Source organism: Halichoerus grypus, chromosome 8 (genome assembly GCF_964656455.1).
Source record: "Halichoerus grypus chromosome 8, mHalGry1.hap1.1, whole genome shotgun sequence".
In the NCBI taxonomy this organism is placed as follows: Eukaryota; Metazoa; Chordata; class Mammalia; order Carnivora; family Phocidae; genus Halichoerus; species Halichoerus grypus.
Genome location: NC_135719.1, coordinates 95,722,430 through 95,745,677, shown reverse-complemented (window position 1 = coordinate 95,745,677; position 23,248 = coordinate 95,722,430). Strand labels below are relative to the sequence as shown.

Genomic DNA, 23,248 nt, shown 5'->3' with positions numbered 1-23,248 from the left:
CTCCACCCTGACCTAAAATAGTATAAATTCAACTGGCTTGGCAGATACCTCACTCTGCACAAGCTTCAGACACCACCAAACTCTGGATGTGTAAACTTCAAGAAAAGCAAAGGAAAATACTGAGACCTTATACTCTTGAAGTATATTTTATGCATATCTTCTTCATTGGGTGTAGGTATAAGAGTAAAGCAAACTAAAAGGGACATAAACCAAATCCTATATATTGTTGTTGCCATTTCTCAAACATGAAACTGATGATTTGATCTGGCCCTGCTCTTGTTGGAATCAACAGGAATAAGTATAGAACAAGAAAGGACTAAAATAAGGCTGAGACCACCAGGCTTCCTGGATATCTGACTACCTCTAGGATCAGGGTCACTTGATCTGTGGAATCTAAGAGGAAACTTCTGAGAAGACAGGTTGTTTAAGAAGTAGCCTGTTAAGACAGAAGATTTGCCAGCTCTGCCAGATCCCTCCCTTAAGTCATTACCCATCATTTCAATGCTATTAAACTGTGATCATCCTGAAGGATTTTCAGTAGAATGTAAGCTGGAACACCCAAGCCTAAGTAAGGCAAGCCTGTTATGGAGATTTGGGGCCAGGGTCTGGATGCAGGGATGATTGTGGATATAAGCGGAATCTTTCCCATAGAATTCCTCAGTTCCGGTGGGATTCATACAAATGCCCATGGATCTGGCAGCCCAGAATGTCAGGCCTTCTGGCCACAGGTTTATTATCCTTTCCGCTTTCTGACTTCTCTTCTTGGAGGATTCTGGGTAGGGGTTCTCAGAAGCAGTGGCAATCTCCCTCCCAGGTTCACCCCTGGGCCACAGTTCCAAGTAATGTCTCACTCCTAGTTAGACCTAACAGGTAACCCAAACTAATGTGGGTTCCATTTCAAGATGGCAATGTAGGAGGATCTTGAACTGACCTCCTTCCATGAACACGCCAGAATTACAGGTACATAAGGAACAATTTCCTCTGAAAGAAACCCCAAAAGTAGCTGAGCAATTCCTATATGTCAGGTAAATGAGAAAAAACCTACATCAATATGGGTAGTAGAAACAAGAGACATGATCTCACTGTAAACCCCACTGCCAGTGTGGCAACCCACTATCTGGAGGGAACTCAAAATTCCAAGCTGCTCTCGGAGAAGTGAAGGGTTTGAATCCCATGTCTGAAACCCCAAACTTTGAGATCTATGCCTGAGAAATGAGACCCAAAATACCTGGCTTTGAAAGCCAATGGGGCTTGCATCTGTGAGACCCACAAAACTATAGTAACTGAGAAACAGTTCTTAAAGGGCCACACGCTCATCTGGCTAGCTCCCAGAGCCCGGTGCAGAGGTAGCTGACTGAAACACACCTGAAAGAGTCCTGTTTGTTTATCTTAAAGCTCAAGCCTGAGGAACAAGGCATCTAACTTAAAACACATCTAGGGGCCTACTGAAATACTCTCCAAAGACAGAGACTAGCAGGTACCATCTTTGCTCTCTCCCTCTGCCTCACTCAAGGTCACCGGTATCTCCTGGGAAGGAGCTTGTACACACTTCTGGTGCCCTGGTTTCTACAGCTGCCACCCGGGGATGCCCCTTGATTGGCTAGCTCTGGCGGGCAGCAGGGTTTACATTCATACATCTCACAGGACTATAACAAATGGAGAAAGCCTTCTTAACTAGCCACCTCCCCAAGCAGAGAAGCAAGAGACTGAAATGCCCCATTTTGCTGTGAAAGGGGCCTATTAGCTTACCTTCACAGCTGCTGCCGGAGGGGCAGGCTTCTAATTAAACACACATCTAAGGGCCAACTATAATCTTTTCCAGAGACCTTGGAGGGAGGGCTCTCCCTGTGCCTCATTCCTTGACATCAGTCTTGGCAATGATTTTCTGGATTTGACACCAAAGAAAAGGCAATAAAAGCAAAAATAAACAAGTGGGACTACATCAAACTAAAAAGCTTCTGCACAGCAAAGGAAACCATCAACAAAATGAAAAGACAACCTACTGAATGGGAGAAAATTTTCACAAATCACATATCTGTTAAGGGGCTAATATCCAGAGTACATAAAGAACTCATACAACTCAATAACCAAAAAACAAGCATTTGACTAAAAAATGGGCAGAGGATCTGAATAGACAGATTTTTTCAAAGTTTTTCAAGTTTTCAAGTTACACATCCAGAGTTTGGTGGTGTCTGAAGCTTGTGCAGAGTGAGGTATCTGCCAAGCCAGTTGAATTTATACTATTTTAGGTCAGGGTGGAGTATGCACCACTTGTTTCAAGTTTTCAAAGTTTTTCAAAGAAGATATATAAGTAGCCAACAGGTACTTGAAAAGGTACTCAACATCACTAACCATCAGGGAAATGCAAACCAAAGCCACAGTGAGATATGGCTATTATCAAAAAAAAAAAAAAAAAGAAAGAAAAGAAAGAACAAATGTTGGTAACAATATAAAAAATAAGTAACAGGAAAGCATTGTTGGTGGGAATGTAGACTGGTGCAGCCACTATGGAAAACAGTATGGAAGTTCCTCAGATAATTACAAAACAACTACCATATGATCCAGCAATTCCACTTCTGGGTATTTATCCAATGGAAACAAAAATACTAACTCAAAAAGACATCTGCACCCTCATGTTCATTACAGCTTTATGTTCAATAGCCAAGATATGGCAAAGATCTAAGTCTCCATCAATGGCATGTGTGTTCACGCATGCACACACACATGACTATTATTCCATTATTAAAAAAAAGGGAAATCCTGCCATTTGTGACAACATGAATGGACTGAGGGCATTATGCTACGTGAAATAAGTCAGACAGAGAAAGACACATACCATATGATCTCACTTATATGTGAAATCTAAAAAAGAAAAAAAAAAGTGATTGCCAGATGTAAAGGGTAGGGGAGTGAAATGGGCAAAGGTGACCAAAAAGTACAAATTTTAAGTTATAAAATAAGTCCTGAGGATGTTATGTGCAGTATGGTAACTATAGCTAATGATATTGCATTGTGTTTTTGAAAGCTGCTAAGATGGTAGATCTTTAAAATTCTCATCACAAGGAAAAAAATGTGTAACTCTGTATGGCAATAGGTATTAACTAAACTTATTGTGGTTTTCATTTTGCAATATATACATACATCAAATTGTTACATTGTATTCCTGAAATTAATGTTACATGTCAAGTATATTGTAATAAAGAAAAAAGAACTAATGTGGATGAGATAATGTGATGATCAATGTGAGAGTCAAGAATACCCAATCCAGGGGATGGGAGGGAACAGCATGACTTGGTAAGCCCCACCTTGTCCTTCTGCCAGATGCTAGGCCCTATTCCAAACTTGTTGGCTATTCTACTGCATCACAAGTAGGGAATCTTCAGAAAGGAGTCTCAGGCCCTTTCAGCACAGAAGAAACACTTGACTAAAAGACACAAGGAAAAAATGGATTCAGGTCACCAGCTCTAGAGTAGAGAGAGGCTGTGCTAGTTTACTCTACAAAAAAGCAAGTCCCAGGTTTATAGGGGGGCTCCATCCAATGTCTTGTAATGATCATGGTCCTATTGGTACTTTGTGAGGTGCCTGGCAATGCTAACTTCAGATGAACTTCATCAGGGATGATGGGGAAGGAGTAGCATAGAGTCACAGAAATGTCAGGTATGAACTGGATCCTGCCTGGTTTGTGTATGTAGTAGCTGAGAAAACCTCTGGATTTAGTAGTGATAGAATGCAGCAGTATGTTGTGCTTGTAAGCCAGATGATCCCAGTTCTACTGGATATCTTACAAAGCTCAGATTCATTCCTCTTCCCCTTCTGCCTAGAAGCTGCTTAGCACTGATGAGATCTTAACCAGTGGTCCCCCTACCAACCTGCAGAAATGAGTGTTAAGGACAAAGTGTGGCAGACTCAAGGGTGGGCTTCATAAATCACCCAGGATCCCCAAATGAAAGGACATTTGTATAGCTGGTTAAAAAGGCAGTTGAGAACTTTGGACCCAACACACATGGTACTTAGTTCTGGCCAGGTTTGTCAGAGAACAGGGTATGCCAGTGTGCTGAACTGGTGGGAAGAATATTAAAGAAAATAGTCTCCAAACTTGGGCAGGGGGGCAATCTCTGTAAAGAAAGTATATTTTTTATGAAATTTATATGAAAGTAAATGGGAGAGAGAAATTATTCTCAAGAGAAATGACCTTATAAAGTCTGCATAACTTAAGCTTAAAGAACTGTTCTTAATGGAGGCTAGTAAAATGAAGAGCTACCAAAATGAAAGCATGCACATGGACCAAAATCCACTAAATGCCACTCTTTTAAATTTTTAATAGCCAAGCCCTCATTGTCATTTGTACCAGTCTTCAAATCTTGAACAGATTTTTGGTCTATCTTCCACTTTAGACAGATAAAACTTGAATATATAGATTGTTCAGAGTTTTTTGTGAAGGTTCTTTTTTCATTAACTAGTTCGGCATTTTTAGATGTTTATTAAAACTATATATTTATTATTTTGTATTATATGGACACTATCTCACTTGACATTAAATTTTTTTCTAAACTGACATATTCACTGTATCGTATAGACACTCTCTCTCTTTCATTAAAGAATAAGGTCTGGCCAATAGCTTATAATAAAGATGGAAAAAGGGGAAAAGCTAGAATCAAATCTACAAAATTAACTTAAGAATCCTATGCAAATACTATCACAAACACCAGGGGGTCTATCTAGTTTGCTAACATCACCTATATCACGTGTCTCTTTTCTATAAAATGAGGAAAGAAAGGATAAATAATTTCACATTGATTTTAACCTATCAACAAATTCATAAGAACTGAAGAAGTGTAACCTATCTCTATACAAGCATGAATAGTGATTGTACTTTATTCCAATAAGAACCCAACTTTAAAAAGCATCAGTAAAAATCTCATTATTTTATAGTTCATCAACAATGGTAAGAGACAAAAATAAATGGGAAATAATTTTATTTCATCATTCTAAATGAATGCAAATCCATTATGAAGAGACCAAGAAAAAGTTCATACTCCAGTGTAAAATTCATAGGGTTTTAAAATAAATGCTTCATTCTATCTGAAGCACATTAAGTTTTCTCTTCCTCATTACTGTCTCTAGTGAAGCAATTCTGATTTTTGTGCATTTCACTATTAATGTGCATAGCATTCTGAAATAAACTGACAATTTCTACAGAGAAACAGCTATCAATCTACTAGTTGATAAGCAAGCAGATATAAAGCTTTTCATACTTAGTGTTTCCAAGGAAACCACTCTCAATATACACTCATTCAACATGCAAACTTTGAAGGAATTGTATCATCTCTGCGCATTTGAGAGGAAAGTAAACGAGAGGTGTAAGTTAAAAACTCTAGAATGAAACATTACTTCCATGACAATGAAGAGTATTGAAAGAACCGGCTAACTATATTGATTTGATTGAACACAAGCAAGATGATGTTTTAAAAAAGAGGAAACTAGAATAAATATGCCTTAGGGAACCTTGTTAGTGAAATATTTCACAAGGGAATGCCCTCGTAAACAATACTAGAATGACAGCACAAAGAGGGCTGAGACAAGAAAGCAAAATAAAATAACAGCAACAAATAAAGAACTGAAACTATAGAAAAACAGAGACAATGGATTAATGAAGCAAATCTGCATACTAGAACTTCTTAATATTTATTTATAGCAACAGTACGATAAAGAAAATTGGCCAATGTGGTCAATTCCAAAAATCAGTGGCAGCTGTAAGACTTTTAAGTTACTCATTTTTCCCTTCCTATTATCCTTTTTTTTTAATAATTAAGAAGTTTTATTTTTAGTTTTTTTTTTAAAGATTTTTTTTTTAATTTATTTATTTGAGAGAGAGAGCACATGAGAGGGGGAGGGCCAGAGGGAGAAGCAGACTCCCCGCTGAGCAGGGAGCCCGATGCGGGACTCGATCCCGAGACTCCAGGATCATGACCTGAGCCGAAGGCAGTCGCTTAACCAACTGAGCCACCCAGGTGCCCCAAGAAGTTTTATTTTTTGAATGTGTATATTTTGGCATACAGACTTCACATCTGGTGTAAAATCAGTTTGAATATTTTAATAAGTAAGGAAAGCCTAATGGGTTTTTGATTAAAGAATTATGTTTTGGTATAATTGTCATTCCCAATATATCATTATTTTTATCTATTCTTTGGAAAACAGCAGTATGCCCTTATTAATAAATTAAGATTATGTTTAAAAAAAGGACTTTTAAGTTAGTCAAAACAGTTGATTGTACTATCCTACACAAAGTATTTGATGTCTAACCTCTCTGGTGCACTCACTAAGCATCCGCTATTATTCATTTATGAAAAGTATAAGGGCTTCTGAAATACTCTGAATACTAAGATATGCATAAATATGGGAGGATTTCTAAATATAATTTCTAAATATATTCTAGATATAATTTAATTGGAATGCTTTATTGTGCTTTCATTTTTTAATGTTTGAAATTAACATTTTTAATACTTAACATGTCTAATGCTCAAAGATATGCATATGCATACACATTTCTTTCCTATTGGACATCTGAGAATACGCATATAGGCACACCACTTAAAAATGTCATGGTTCTACTATCACTTCTAACCCTCCAAGGAGAACCCTTCAGAATGAAGTAATTCACCTTCATACCTCCCGCCTCATCACAGCAACATTCTAGTACCTAATATACTTCCAGTCACTATGTATTTTGTCTTCTTCCACATGCTTCCAAAGTACATTTCATTTTAAGTGTATAAATTATGGATAGCATATCTCTTTTTGGTCATAGATGCATCTTTATCATAAAGTAGCTCTATTAGTGAAGCCCATGTCAAGACTTCAAATGAAGTTTGTGCTGACTTTATTTTCAGAGAAAACCGACCTGCCTCTTCCTTTCATAGCTGAGGCATTGTCATATGAATGTTAATGCTTTTTCTTCTTAAACTAATAAAGCTTGAAATGCACACACTGATGGAATAAGTGTTATTGTGTCAGTGAGGCTTTAGGCCAATGTGTTATCCTTTCCACAGTAAGGATCTAAGAATTTAATTTGTGAATGTTGGATCTATGATGTTTAAGGATATTTAAATTCAAAATAAGCTGTCCTCGAAGGAGAAAATATATGTTTATATTCTCATTATGTCTTGGCTCATCTATAATATGACCTCATTACTGTAAACCAAAGAAAACTGTAAAACGAAGTGATAATGACAAATTATTATTTCCTAAAATAAAAAAAGATCATTCAGCTAAAAAGTGATAGTGCTAGGATTTAAACAAATTAGGAGAAAATGATATATTTGGTGTATTAACATAAGTATAGGTCATTTTGGCCATTTAATGTTACAATTCCCCTTTTAAAAGATTTAGAAGTTCTCGGGCGCCTGGGTGGCTCAGTCGTTAAGCGTCTGCCTTCGGCTCAGGTCATGATCCCAGGGTCCTGGGATCGAGTTCCACATCGGGCTCCCTCCTCGAGGGGAAGCCTGCTTCTCCCTCTCCCACTCCCGCTGCTGGTGTTCCTGCTCTCGCTATCTCTGTCTCTGTCAAATAAATAAATAAAATCTTTAAAAAAAAATAAAAATAAAAAATAAAAGATTTAGAAGTTCTCTAACAATAATGTCAACTAATATCTGTACTTTATTTGAACAAATACACTTTCATAAGTGTTTAGGTCAGTGTTACAAATGGGGGAGCTAGTAAGTGACACCTTGGAGATTCAAATTTAGATCTTTTCCCTAGACTTGAGACAATACCCAGCACCTAAACCCAGATCCATTCAATGATCATGTGCTTAACTTTGGAGTTTAATTCTTCTGGCCTTCAGTGTCCTTATGAATAAAAGAATTAAGTGATCACTAAGCTCCATTATAGTGTTTTGAAATTAAAATGTATTCTTTAAGTCTGATTACACACAATAAAAGATTCATGAGATAGGAAATTATGTGTTTTAAGTGGAGGCTAGTGATTTGCAAAACAGAGCTTTACCTATAGAACCAAGCAAATTTTGCAATATGACAAGTAAACCATTATGTGCATGTTTCTTTTCTCATGATATGTGCCATTCAAATTCACAGGCCCCCTAGGAGGATCAGTATCAAAATGAAAAAAGGAATATAAATACATTTGTAAACTCTTATAAAACATATGTATTTTTATCCTAACCTCATTTTGTTTTATAACCTTTTGTTATACAATGCTTTATAACAGCTTTATTGAGATATAATTCATATGCCATAAAATTCACACTTTCAATGTATACAAATCAATGGTTTTTCGTAGATTCATAGAATTTTGCAACCTAATTTTAGACTATTTTCATCACCCTCAAAATAACCCTTCCACCCATTAGCAGATTCTTACCTCCCCCAACCCCTATTGTGTCTTAGATCCTTACTGTGGAAAGGATAACACATTGGCCTAAAGCCTCACTGACAAAATAGACTATTTTCATCACCCTCAAAATAACCCTTCCACCCATTAGCAGATTCTTACCTCCCCCAACCCCAACCACTAATCTATCTTTTGTTTCTATGGATTACCTACTCTGGTCATTTTAAATCAATGGAGTAGTACACCTCTTGTGACTTTCTTCTTTCACTTGGCATAAGGTTCCCAAGGTTCATCCATGCTGCAGCATATAACAGTATGTGATTCCTTTATATTACCTAATAATATTCCACTGTATAGATATACCAAATTTTATTTAACCATTCATCAGTTGGACTTTTAGGTTGTTTTCACTTTTTGGTTATATGAATAACACTGCTATGAACACTCTTAAGATTTTAAATGGATGTACATTTTCATTTCTCTCGGGTATGTATCTAGGAGTGGAATTGCTGCATTACATGATAAATCTAGGTTTAACATTTTTAGGAACTTCCAAACTGTTTTCCAAAGTGGCATTAGCCATTTCATAATCCCAGTAGCAATGTATGAAGATTCCAATTTCTCCACATCTTTGTCAACACTTAATTATCTTTTTATCTTAGTATTCCTAGTGGTTTGAAATGGTATTTCATTGTAATAGTTTTAATTTGCTCTTTCCTAATGACTAACAATATTGAGCATCTTTTCATATGTTTGTGAACCATATATTTTCTTTGAAGTAGTATCTATACAAATCCTTTGCCCATTTTTAAACTGGGTTATCTTTTTATTGTTGAGTTGTAGGAGTTCTTTATATATTCTAAACACTAGACCTTAACAGATATGATTTCCACATTTTTCCCATTCTTTGTGCTATATTTTCACTTTATTGATGGCATAATTTGAGGTAAATATATTTGCATATATAAAACTCCACTGTTTCAATTTCCCTTTCATGGCTTGTGCTTTTGGCATCATATCTAAGAAACCATGGCCTAACTCAAAGTGATGAAAATTTACTCATGTCTTCTTCTAACAGTGTAGTAAGTTTTCAAATTAGGAAGTTGGATCTTCCAACACTGTTTTCTTTTCCAAGATTATCTGGCTATTCTGAGTCTCTTGCATTTCTATACGAATCTTAAGTCCAGCTTGTCAATTTTTGCAAAAAATGTCAGCTAAGATTTTGAAAGGGATTGTGTTAAATTTGTAGATTAATTTGGGGAGAATTACAATCTTAAAATGTTGTCTTCTAATCCAAAATCATGGGATATCTTTACATTTATTTAGGTTTTCATTCATTTCTTTCAACAACGTCTTATGGTTTTCAATGTACAATTCTTGCATTTCTTAGTTCAATACTTAAGAATAAATTTAATAATTTATGATGTTACATTAAATGGAATTATTTTAATTTCACTTAATATTCATTGCCATTGTAATTTTTTTTCAAGTTTTTATTTAAATTCCAGTTAGTTAAAATACAGTGCAATATTAGTTTCAGGTGTAGACTTTAGTGATTCATCCATTGCCAGTGTAATTTTAAACAATCATTGTAAGGGCACTGCTTTGGAAGAATACACAGCTAGGTTTCTCCTTCCTTTAAAAAAAAAAAAAAGATTTTATTTATTTATTTGTCAGTCAGAGAAAGAGAATGCAAGCAGGGGGAGTGGTAGACAGAGGGAGAAGCAGGCTCCCCGCTGGGCAGGGAGCCCGATGTGAGACTTGATCCCAGGACTCTGGGATTATGACCTGAGCCAAAGGCAGATGCTCAACCAACTGAGCCACCCAGGCGTCCCTAGGTTTATACTTTTGCACTTGAATTTGTATTATAAATATTTGATGTGAAGGAGAAGGAAGGCAGAGAAATTTCTTTGTAATTAAGTAGATATTTATATGCTCTGTTCTTTATTTTTATTCTTTTTTTAAGACACAGAACAAGATAGAAAAGGAGAGATATCATTGGAAAATGATGCCAACCAAGAAGAACTGCTCAACTCTGACATCACTGATTCTGCATACTTTATAGAAAAGGTACTTGACTCTCTGGGCTCAGACCTAGTTTGTGGCGACATGGCTAAACGCACCAAGAAGGTCGGAATCGTGGGTAAATACGGGACCCGTTATGGTGCCCCCCTCAGGAAAATGGTGAAGAAGATTGAAATAAGCCAGCACGCCAAGTACACTTGCTCCTTCTGTGGCAAAATCAAGATGAAAAGACGAGCTGTGGGGATCTGGCATTGTGGCTCCTGCATGAAAACCATCGCTGGTGGCGCCTGGACCTACAACACCACTTCTACTGTCACAGTAAAATCTGCCATCAGAGGACTGAAGGAGTCGAAAGACCAGTAGAAGCTTCACCATTTGAAACATTGCTAGCCTATAATAAATGGGTTAATTTATGTAACAACAACAAAGAAAAAGGTACTTGACACTGGTTATCCAAGTCAAACGGAATACACTTAGAAACACAAATGTGGGGAGAAGCAAGACTACAGGACAATACTCTACTTTGAGCCCCATGCCTATGTAAAGCTTTTGTCAATCTGCCTAATAGAACATGTTTTTTCTGGGTCAAAGACTGTGGAGTGGCTACCCCTGCTTTGTTATTTTGTTCCTTAAAAATCCCCAGATGTATTCAGGGTCATGTCAAAGTTATGCATGTCCACCCAAAAATGAAAAATTTAGGACAAGAGTTAGTTTTTTGAGTGTCACCAGGTGAACAGTCTTGCTTTATTTTTTTCATACCTTTTCCTTCAGCCTCTGTGATGACTGAAAATGACAAAAAAGAGAGAGCAAAAGCAAATGTCAGCCAAAAGAGAGTTGAGGGGAGTAAGTCAAATGTTCTTTGTTAAAAGACCTTTAAAATACTGCAATTACAAGGAGTGAGAGACGAGTTATGACTCAGTATTTGTACCATGGATCTAACAGCACTTTGAACATATTTATAAACAATGAAGGAAAGGAGATTCAATAAAGATTAAGGCTGTCTAATACCTGACAGTTTTGCCATTCCCATGTGTCTTTTAGTCTTTTGGATTTTTTTCACATTATTCTTCCTAAATAAACCAAAGAAGTAAAGGAAATATATGATTGTGTATGGGTGTGTATATAGATATATACACATCATACAAATATTATCTCAACTCATCATCGACTGTTTCATATCTGTTTTACTATTAACTATATTTTCCTAAATCTTTCAGGAAAAGTGATTCTCTAGATAGACATAAATTTCATCCTGGAGTTTAAGTTCTTTGCACATTACTATGGACCCAATAAGGTATGAGAAGCCTCGTAGATATCGTATTACACATCTATACCTATGTCTTGAATTAATGTTCGTAATTTATCTCACTTGTTTTAATTTAGAGTTTTTGTAGTTAATGAATGCTGAGCCACTTTAAATAGTTTCTGTCTGAGCTTACTGTGCTCTTCTTTACCCATCATTTGTGGTACTGGTAGAAATGTACACATGAGTAATTGAGCCTATAATTACCAAAATGTACACACAGTTGGGCATTCAAAAGGAATATGAATGCTTTTTATTTTTTGCTCCAGTTGCTTTTCAACCTCTAATTTATCCTGCAATATGTTTGTGAACTTAGAAAATACTTTAAAAAACAAATAAATGGACTAATTCAGGGTTAATGAATTTCCAATTAAGATAAAGAACAAGACCGTAGAAAAGATCTTTTTTTATTCCTCTAGTTAACATTTATTCTGCCTCTAAAACTCAGTTAATGTTAGTGTACCAAATAAAAGCTTTCCCGAATATTTTCCTGTATCTTGCCACTCCCAGTCTAAACTAGGTACTACTTGAACTCTCAGAATACCTTGTCCTAGGCAAGAAACAACAAATGTTGGAGAGGTTGTGGAGAAAGGGGAACCCTCTTACACTGTTGGTGGGAATGCAAGTTGGTACAGCCACTTTGGAAAACAGTGTGGAGATTCCTCAAAAATTTAAAAATAGAGCTACCCTATGACCCAGCAATTGCACTACTCGGTATTTACCCCAGAGACACAGATGTAGTGAAAAGAAGGGCCATATACACCCTAATGTTCATAGCAGCAATGTCTGCAATAGCCAAACTGTGGAAAGAGCCGAGATGCCCTTCAACAGATGAATGGATAAAGAAGATGTGGTCCATATTCACAATGGAATATTACTCAGCCATCAGAAAGGATGAATACCCAACTTTTACATCAATATGGATGGGACTGAAAGAGATTATGCTACGTGAAATAAGTCAAGCAGAGAAAGTCAATTATCATATGGTTTCACTTATTTGGGGAACATAAGGTATAGCATGGAGGACATTAGGAGAAGGAAGGGAAAAATGAAGGGGGGGAAATCGGAAGGAGAGATGAACCATGAGGACCATGGACTCTGAGAAACAAACTGAGGGTTTTAGAGGGGAGGGAGGTGGGGGGATGGGTTAGCCCATTGATGGGTATTAAGCAGGGCACATACTGCATGGAGCACTGGGTGTTGTAAGAAAACAATGAATCGTGGATAACTACATCAAAAACTGGTGATGTATTGTATGGTGACTAACATAACATAATAAAATAAAATTAAAAAAAAAAAAAAAAAGAATACCTTGTCCTTACTTTTATCATAGCATGTATCACATGTTTACAAGGTAAATATCTAGTTGCAAACCTACTCCCTAGAGAGGGAGCTTCCTTAGTTCAGGGACCGTGCCTTTCACTTTTGAAACCCTAGTGTCCTACCCTAGTGTTTAATATATGTTTGAAAAATAATAATGAAGGACTTGACACATTCAAAACCATCAATTCCCTATCCTTCATCCCATTTCTGTTCCTTTTGATCTTTTATTACCTATTTTAAATGGACATAGACCAGGACCCCATGTCAAATTACTGTTTTTAATTCCAGCAAGGGTTCTCATTTAGGCCTTCAGTGGTAGATTAGATTGGACTTCCACTAATCTTCCAGTTTAAGAATCTTCTACAAACAAGATTTGCTTTAGATTCAGAGTAGTCTCTTTAGTGTTCAGTGATCCATTCAAATCTTAATTCAGGAAGAAAGCCTACATCTTGAGTAGGATTAAGTTAGTTTCTGGTGGATGACTTCAGAGGGCTCAGGAAAGTTCCCTATCAAATCTTTCCTGTGAGCCCAATATTGGCCAGTCCAGCTTTTGGTCTTACAAATAGAACTTGAGATGCCTGAGCTATTGTCAGCTATTAGCAATGGCATCTTAGTATGAATTTATTTTACTGCCTTTTTCCTAACATCTAGCTGAGATCAACTGCCCTAAAGAGTGTGATTTTACTAGACCAGAAGTAAAGCATTCAGGAACCTGTGGTGCTCACTTTCTGGGAGGAAAGACCAGGGGGTGGTGCCACATTAGCAGTCTATACAAAGTCAGAGAGCAGCACAGGCCACTGGGGCCTAGGAGGGAAGGAGGGAGGGAGGGAGGGAAGGAGGGAAGAGAGAAAAGAAAAGAAAAAAGAAAAGAAAAAAAATTGTGTGTGTGTGTGTGGTAATAATTAATGCTTATAGGAAACTATATTCAGGTATTAAGGGAAGACAAAGGGGACAAGAGACAAATTTCATCAACTCTAAAGTGTGTGTGGTCTATGTAATACCTTTTTTTTTTTTTTTAATGACAGTGACAGAGGAGAGAGGAATAAGTGGTCAATTTCACCCTTCCAGTTCTAACCCTACTCCACTCGGGAGCAGTATTTTGGCAACATGTCTTCACAGAGTGGATGTGCAATCACTTAAGGAATTAATACAATCACTTCCATTTGATTTGATGTGATTCATGCAAAGTGAAAGGCAAATTTTGCATTACAGAAATAATCCTTCATATAGAATACTCTCATAAGGATTCTTCAGACTTAAAGTTCACCTCTCACCCTACCAGAGCGCACCAAAAAATGAAATAGGGTCCATATATCTTCTCAGCTGGAATCAGTTATACAAATATCTACCACTGGCATTCCAATGCTGACACTATTATTTCATTTTAAACTGACAATAAAAATCCTGCTGGACACTTTATGATATGTAATTAAATCAATGTCACCAGAAGGATAACAGTTTGGAATTCTTTTTTTTTTTAAGATTTTATTTCTTTATTTGAGAGAGAGAGAGAGCATGAGTTGTGGGGAGGGGCAGAAGGAGAGGGAGAAGCAGGCTCCCCGTTGAGCAGGGAGCCCGACTAGGGGTTCGATCCCAGGACCCTGGGATCATGACCTGAGCCGAAGGCAGATGCTTACCTGACTGAGTCACCCAGGTGCCCTAACAATTTGTAATTCTGATCCTAGGAAAGACATAGACTTTCTCTGGGTTATAGAAGGCACTAAAGGAAGTACAGTTGACATTAAAGATACAAAGAAGCACTATCAATAACTAACACAATCCCTTCCTTATAGACTGACTACACTAAAAACAACAAAAATATCATGTAACTGGATTACCTACTTGGGTCTCACAACTACCTTGAAAGGTAATCTTAATTGTATTTATCTTAATTATGCAGGACTGTGACAAATGTCACACGACTAATTGTGAAAATGCTAGTGTTGACACTACTTGTCCTATATTTTAGTTTATTGTTTTTTCACCATATCTAGTTTCACCAGAATCCTTCAACCCTTTTGTTGGTTGATCTTGGAATATAGAAACACTCTAGATCACAAGTTCCTAAAACTTCAGTTATCACTGACCAATAAAAAATAAAAAAGAACTGAAAAAAAAAATGGGAGAGACTAATACATGGTTTCTAAAGCTTTATTCTTCTAACAAACTAGCACCTCCAACCACCACAAAAGAAAGGAGAGATTTTACTTCTCAACAGGCATGAAGGATAGCAACACAAAAGGTTTTCCTATGGGTTGAATAAATGGCCAAGTGTACTGGATATCCTTTTTGAGAGAACATCAGGTCATTTTTGGCAAGGCCTCCACCATGGCTAAAAAGAGTTCATTCATTGTAATCCAAGGACCATTTACTGATTACCTATTTTATGCAGAGCACTGGTCCAGATCCTAATATAAGGATCATTAGTCCAATTCCTGCCTCACAATAGCTTATGATCTAATAAAGACAACAAACCATCAATATAAGTAAAGACTAAGAGAAGTACCATGAGAGAGGAACAAACCAATCTATGAAGATTGAAAGAAAAATAGACAGCCTCTGGAATCTCTGAGAGTGCAGACCTTCACTCAACATCATGTCCTTGAGGTTCCCCTGGGTTGATGTGTGCATCAATAGTGTGACTTTTTATTGCAGAATAGCATTCCATTGATGGAGGATTTCTACTTGGATTATTCCTTTAAATTTAGAAAGACTTTTGGATTGTTCTTAGCTTCTAACACAAATAAAGATGCTATAAATATATATTTAAAAAACGTAAGAAAAATAGAGTAACAGTTACCTAAGGAAATCCGAAAAGGCTTCACAGAGAAACTGGAAAATGAAATGGGCCTTAAAGAATAGGTGGCACTCTCAGGAGACAAAGAAGGAGAGAAAGAGGGAGTGTGTGTGTGTGTGTGTGTGTGTGTGTGAGAGAGAGAGAGAGAGAGAGAGAGAGCAGGCATGCACACACATGCACAGATTGGAAGAGGTGAAAGAATGGGAAAAGAACATTCCAGAAAACAATAGGAGCATGGTACAAAGTTCACACCATATCTCAGTAGTAGGCATTATTAAATGTAATTATTAAAGGTTTTAAAAGGAAAATATTATAGAGCAAGAATGCTTTCAGGAAAACCAGTTGTAAGTTTTTTTATTTAGGAAAGTTATCGGAATATATATTATTTCAAGTTCACTGATTTTCAAATTCCAACCACTGGGTCATCACCCATGAGGCTAAAAAAATAGATTCCATAGAATAAAAAACTTATAAGACTTTCCTTGTATTTTGGATGTGTCCCTGGCATTGGCTTCCAGGATGAGGTAGGAACATATCACCCACAGCACTGCCACAAGACATATGAAAGTAAAAGGCAAATGACCTGGAAGAGAAAGCAGACTGGTGAGGACAAGTCGCTATAAAGCTGAGGAAGGACCAAGCATGAGGCATGCCATGCAGGTACTGAAAAGCTAATTCAATTACAAGAAGGGCAAGAGTTGGTACTAATGAGAAAAGTAAACAGGCACCTTGCACCTTTCCCTACTCTTCAAAAGCAGCTGCTAGAGACACAGAATAAGGAGCTACAAAGCCCCAGCTACTCCACAGACCCAGGCCTCAGAACATCAGACAAACTATCCTCGACAGGGTAATATTCAAAGAGCTACTACTGAATAGCATTGTTGGTATCAACACAATTCCTGAAGCTTCAGCCCTTGCCTGCAGAATAGCAAAAAGTTATTTCCAAACACCAATTTCCAATGCAGCAATATCCACACACTTCTGAGCTGCATTAAACCGGTTCTTTAAAAAGCAATGTAGTCAGAGGATGGCAGAATTCTCATCCCCGACTGCAAATGAAGAGGTAGTTTGGGTCCAAGTATTTATAATATACAATCCTGGTTTTACTTTTAATATCCTCTTGCTTAAAATTGCAAAATAACGTTTTATAATCAGCTCAATCTATAAATTGATCACAGAATTTTTATCATCTTTTTATTCCATTTAAAGACATTTTTATTATCTTTTTTTTTCTTTCCAGTTGACATTGCTGTTTTATACCACTGTCTTTCAATATCCTTCCATTACTTCATTAATCTACAAGTGGAGGCTTATATGAAAACACTTATTTCAATTTATATTTGATATATATGTTTATCATTCAACTAGTGAATGATCCATTTTTCGCAGAATTCAGTTTCTTGCAGTTGTGGGATTGAGGGCTTTAGTCTTGCTGGCTATTGACCAGAGACCACCTTCAGCTTCTAAAGCCACCCTCAGTTCCTTCCTACATGGGTCTTTCAACATAGGCAACCCACAACATGGTGACTTTCTTCCTCATAATTAACAAAGGAGTGAGTGACTCCAGCAAGACCAGTGCTACATCTTATGTAACATAATCACACATATCCTATCACATTTGTGTATGCTGTTAATTAGAAGCAAGTCACAGGTCCCATCCATATTCAAGGCGAGGGACTCACACAGGTTATGAACACCAGGAGTTGGGAATCATGTCAGTGACCTTACATCCTGTCTCCTATATTTTTTCTGTAGTCCAAACACTTATAAACAAGGGCTGCCACCTTTTTAGCCCAGTGTTCTTTCTCTTCTTTTCATGAATATGATGAAACTGAGGGTGTGTTCACATATAAAAAATTGTTACATTCACTTACTTTTGGATGTCAGGTTATGCAACTTTTGCCTTCATAAAAATGGTACCATTATAAAAGTGCAATTCTGAAATTCATTCAGGTCAGGACAGTTGCAGAGAAGCCAAATGTGGTCTCTTAATGGTCATTGGTTAGTTGCTGTGTTGCAAGACCTTGTTACTTCCTGGTGTTTATTTATTTTTTTTATATTTTTGTTAACTTTCATTAAGGTACCCAGAAACAAACTGCAGCAAATAGACAAATGCATATTTTTCATTGCTTTAACTTCTACCATATTTTTCTTAATCCCCTTTATTAAAAAAAGCACATGAAATCAAAATTGAGTGTTTTTATTTTAAAAATACCAGCTAAGTAGTAGCTAAATATGTTCACATATTAAGATGTTTCTCACATACATAATTTTACACAAGGTCATAACCTTCCTTTTCAAGTTACTTGCTTTAAAAAATATTAAAACTTATTTGTTGTTACTTCAATTTTTTTTTTTCATGAACATTATCCTCCAATTCTAAAGCATTTGTTTGGTGCTGCATATGAAGTTTCTTAGGAACACATACACATTTCACAAATTATAGGACAGTACTATAAAAATAACTTGAATTCTACTGAACAGAACTTTGTCCCTGACCTTGGTATAAGACCTAGATCTTATACTGATTTTATTTCATATTTTGTTTCCCATTTTGTCTTTTTTTTAAATGTTTATTAAATGTTTTACTACATATAACAAAAGATGTTTTAAGAGATTTAACAATAGCAGTTCAAAGTAGAAAGTCAAATTAATGCCAGGCTACTATTATAATCTATCCTAGAAAAAAGAACAAATATCCATTAAGATAGTATTTACTTTTCCTGAATACTTTCTGCATAGAGTAGGTTAAAACTAATGTGATATGACCTTGACTTTCAGAATAATGCTATTAATGTCATATGGAATATGCTGACAATTAGAAAACGTATCTCAGACTCCTATTATAACAACTAACTTCCTAACAAAGGTGATCTCTGGATTTTGAGATGAGTTGCCTGTTGTTTCTATTTCTGTACTAAAATGTTCATTCACCCAACATCACTGTTTCCCTTTGTAGTCTCTCAGGTGGTGAATGCACAATTATAGCACCCCAAAATACCAAAGGCCTAGGAGAGAAGCAATTTGAACATTCTCCTATTTGCATACTACACAGGTTCCAAACCATTATTCTTATACAAAACATATTCTGCCTTTAAGAGTTACCTGAGGGGTGTGGTGTGGGGACTGGGGGGCTTGAATGTTATCATTCACCCCGCTTCACAAGGAATCCAATCCTAAAGCTGTGTTCACAGGGAACAATACTGGAATGGGAAACAAAATACTATTTCAGTAACAGCTGAGTAAACACTGTGTCCCCAGTGTGGCATTAGAGAACAAGCCAAGAGAGGCTTTCTGTATCTACACCCTCCATTCTGTGTTTCACACACAAGTCACGGAAAAGTGCTGCATTCACAGGGACAAGTAACAGAAGAGAAGACATCGTGCATGCATACTGACCACTAATGCACAGTAACATCATCCACTGGTAAAGCAAGAAAAATTGACCAACAAATGTTCCAAATTCAGACTAAATCTTTTGTTTCGGGTGGGAATCAGAGAACAAGACTGATCATTTCAGGAAAGAATGATGGCCAGGACTATCCTCAACAGTTTAGCGTCTTTCACTAACTGACCCCTAAACCATTCCTCTCCATACATAGATGATACCTATCAAGCTTACAGACTTTAATGCCTATTCATGTCGTGCCCTGCTCCAGGACCCTTGAATCATGTACCCTTCCCCCATCACTAGTGTGATAAAGAGCTAACTCTATGGCATGATACCATAGCACATTGAGGCTGACTATCTGGGTCAGAGCTACAGCTCATCACTTTAGGACTGTATGATCTTGAGTAGATTACATAATCTCTAAACCTCCATCTGTAAAATGGAGATATACCTCACAGTGTCCTAACGATAATTAAAGTAGCAAATATAGGTCAAGCCCTTAGCATAGTGCACATGTGATATGTGTCCTCTAAATGTAAGCTGATATTTTATTTTTTTAAGATTTTTTTATTTAGAGAGAGAGCATGAAGTGGGGGAGGGGCAAAGGGAGAGAGAGAGAGAGAATCTCAAGCAGACTCCATCTGAGTGCAACGCCCAACCTGGGGCTCAATCCCACAACCCTGAGATCATGACCCAAGCCAAAATCAAGAGTCAGAGGCTCAAATGACTGAGCCACCCAGGTGCCCTATAAATGTAAGCTGATCTTTTAGTTGCTATCATCATCATCATCATTATCAGGATAGAATCATAAGGACTTCAGCTTTGTAACTTCAGTAGATAGAGCCTAAGTTCTAGCAACTATTCTAAATTCATCTCCTTCCACTTCTCTCTCACCTCCAAACTATACATTTATTATCCAGCAAAACTCAATGAATTGTTGTGCTACGTTGAATAATGACTCCCCCAAATGCCCACATCCTAATCCCCAGAACCAGTGAATATGTCATCTATGGTGTAAGGCCTGAGATTAAGATTCAGTATTAGGTACTGCCTTGAGACCTAATAATATTGGGAGGGCCTCAAATGGCCCAACTCCAAGTCTCCTACCCACTCGGCTCCTGCAAGTAAAGTTCCCTAGCTAAACAACCCTCCTGATCAGGGGCACCAGGCACAGTGCCTGCTTATCCCTGCGTAGTGGGTTTCAGTGCCCTGCAGTCCACAAAATTATTCAAACAAGGCAATTCTCTTCTCTGATGGGAATCATGCGCTCATGGGAACCCAACCCCAAATCCTGCCTCCCACAGCCCCCACTTGGTCACTGTATTCCCAAGTGCAGCTCCCTGCATTATATACACCACCCCCTGCATGATATGCAGTGTCCTCAGCTATGAAGATATATGACCAGTAAACTGATGTCCATCTCATTGTTCCAGTGTCAGGTGTCATGTGTTTGCATCGTACCATTTAAGACAGAGAACCCTCCTTAACCAGTGGGTTAAATAAAAGACCATCAAAACATTAATTTCCTTGGAAGAAAAGGATTTTGCAAGATGTAAGTTTAAGCATTTTGAAATGGGGAGATTATTCTGGTTTATCCAGATGGGCCCAACGTGATCACAAGGGGAGAGAAAGAGGCAAGAAGATTACAGTCAGAAAGGGAAAATCTTAGAACTGAACAGAGAGCAGAGAGCATGCTAAGCTGCTAAAGACTGAGGGAGGGGCCACAAGCCAAGGAATGTAGGATTGCTCTAGAAGCTGGAGAAAGCAGCTTCTGCTTTCTGATGTCTCCAGAGGACATATAGCCCTGCTGACACCTTTATTTTAGGCTTTGATAGTCAGAACTATAAGAGAATACATTTGTGCTATTTTAAGCCAGTAGGTTGTGGTAATTTGTTACCACAAAAATTTGTCATCTTTAAGTACACTTTATGTCATGCCTCCATGTTTTTGCTCATATGTCTGCCTCAGCTCAGAATATGCTTTTCATAGAAGACTGGCCCAATACCTATTTATCATTTAGATCAGCTCAAGCTTCACAGACTCCAGGAAAGCTTCTCTGATATCTCCCCCGCCCCACACTCAGACTCAATAAATTTCTTCTCATCTACATCCCTTAGCATCCCAGGCTTATTTTTACTGTAACACTTAGAAGAGTCTAGCTCCTGACCAAAAATCTGTGTGTGATCTTTCAGGACCAACCACAGGCAAATACAAAGGCTTTACCTGGCAGGCCTCATAGGGGAAATCTTTCCCCACCCAGACTTGGTGAACAGCCAATGCACTGCAGTCTCTGAAGGGACTATAGTGAAAGACTCAGGACCCCCGCACCCTCGGACCAGCCATGTTCCTATACACACCTACAGTCCCTAACAGCTGCTTCCATTCAGAGTCCTCTCTCACTGCGACCTTCTACTGAGCTCTTCCTCAGGCACTTCTCTTTATGGCTGAAAACTCTATGCGGGGAAGAGGGAAGGAAACTTTAAGATACATTTTCCCCCTCAAACACTCAGTACTTTCCCACTCCTAGCCCTTTCCTCCTCTCCTTTCTCCCAGCCACTGTGTCTATCAAACTGCAGGAGCCCATTGTTTGGGGCAGTGAGACCACAGTGAGACCACCTCCACATCTAGGCCATTCACCTGATTCTCAATTAGTGCCAGGAACAGAGGGGAGCCAGAGTTAAAGATAGCTAAGTGGTCAGGTATTGAAGTAGCCCACAAAGACAGGTCAAAATTAAAGTAACAGTCATGCCTTTAATCACTTAGATCACCTGAGCTCTTGATGCACTTAGCACACATGAGTATAAGATTTTGACAATATGTTTGTCTCTTGCCTATCTCAGTGCTGTGTAGCCCACAACACAACACACACACACACACACACACACACACATATACACATACCACCCACATGTTCCCTGAGGGCAGTAACACTGTCTTACTCATTCTGACCCTTTACCACCCAATTTAAGCTTTAGCACATATTTGGTACTTAGTATAGTTTTATAGAACTAAACCGAATTTTCTTTTACAATGTATCAAGTATTCATGGTCTCTACATCTGCTCTCAATGAAATGTGTATTTTTAAAGTTAATGAGATGTGTCTGTTTTAAAGTCACAGAAGAGTATATAAATATAAATGAATGTTGCTTTTTTTTTTTTTAGAGACAATGAGGGAGATACATATGATGTAATAAACACGTGACAAACTATGAGCTCTTCCAGTGTACTATTGATAATGATTCAAGTTGCCTGAGACTGACACCACCAAAATATCCAATAACTGTGGGTAGCAGTTGTAATGCCAGGAGATTAATGGCACTGAGGTGGTGCAGGGCATGGGAATTAGATGCATAATACTAGCACGAAAAGAGAAAAGGGTTTTGCTTAAAGATTAAAAAAAAAAAAAAAAGGTACTGAGAAGCAGCAGGTGGCCTTAAAACAATGCTAATACTTCAGAACAATCATAGGGAACTTCAAAGGCAGAGTGGGGCGGGGGGGGGGGGGGGGTGTCTCCACTCACAATGGCTATTATAAACCCATGTAGAGAAAGGCACCAGGATGTGAAGAAAGAATTCCATGACACAATGACAATACAGGAAAGTTCATTTACAATAGAATCAAAATCTGTATGAGAATAGTGAGAGGTGATGAACAGGAGTCCAGCAGCAGAAAAAACAGCAGATCAAAAAATGGTTCAGATAAAGATGATGACAGCACTATACGAGGGCAGAATCAATCAGGAAACTTTAGAGTTTGGTTAATGAAAAGGTAACCAATGACCTCCATGTTGTAGAATATAATGGTTAATTCTTGGTCCTCAGCTTACTTGACTCATTACATTTCACTGACTTCTCCTCCCCTGGCTTCTAGAATATCATCCGTCTTGTTTTTTGTTTTGTTTTGTCCTATCTCAGTTTCCTCACCCTCAATTTTCTTTGCTGGTTCATCTTTTCTACTTCATCCACTTCACTCCCTTGAACATCTCACTCAGTCTCCTGGCTTTAGAAACCATCTGCATGCCTAAGACTCTTAAAATTTTACTACCACCCCAGACCTTTC

The 23,248-nt window shown here is 37.7% G+C and overlaps 1 long non-coding RNA gene and 1 pseudogene across 1 annotated transcript in view; one reads left to right on the top strand and one right to left on the bottom strand.

The window, feature by feature from the left end:
• LOC118522646 (uncharacterized) overlaps positions 1 to 23,248 on the bottom strand; it is a 1,210,141-nt gene that overhangs the window by 709,749 nt on the left and 477,144 nt on the right. The gene's annotated exons all lie outside the window — the stretch shown is intronic.
• LOC118522645 (large ribosomal subunit protein eL43 pseudogene) lies at positions 10,411 to 10,808 on the top strand (annotated as a pseudogene).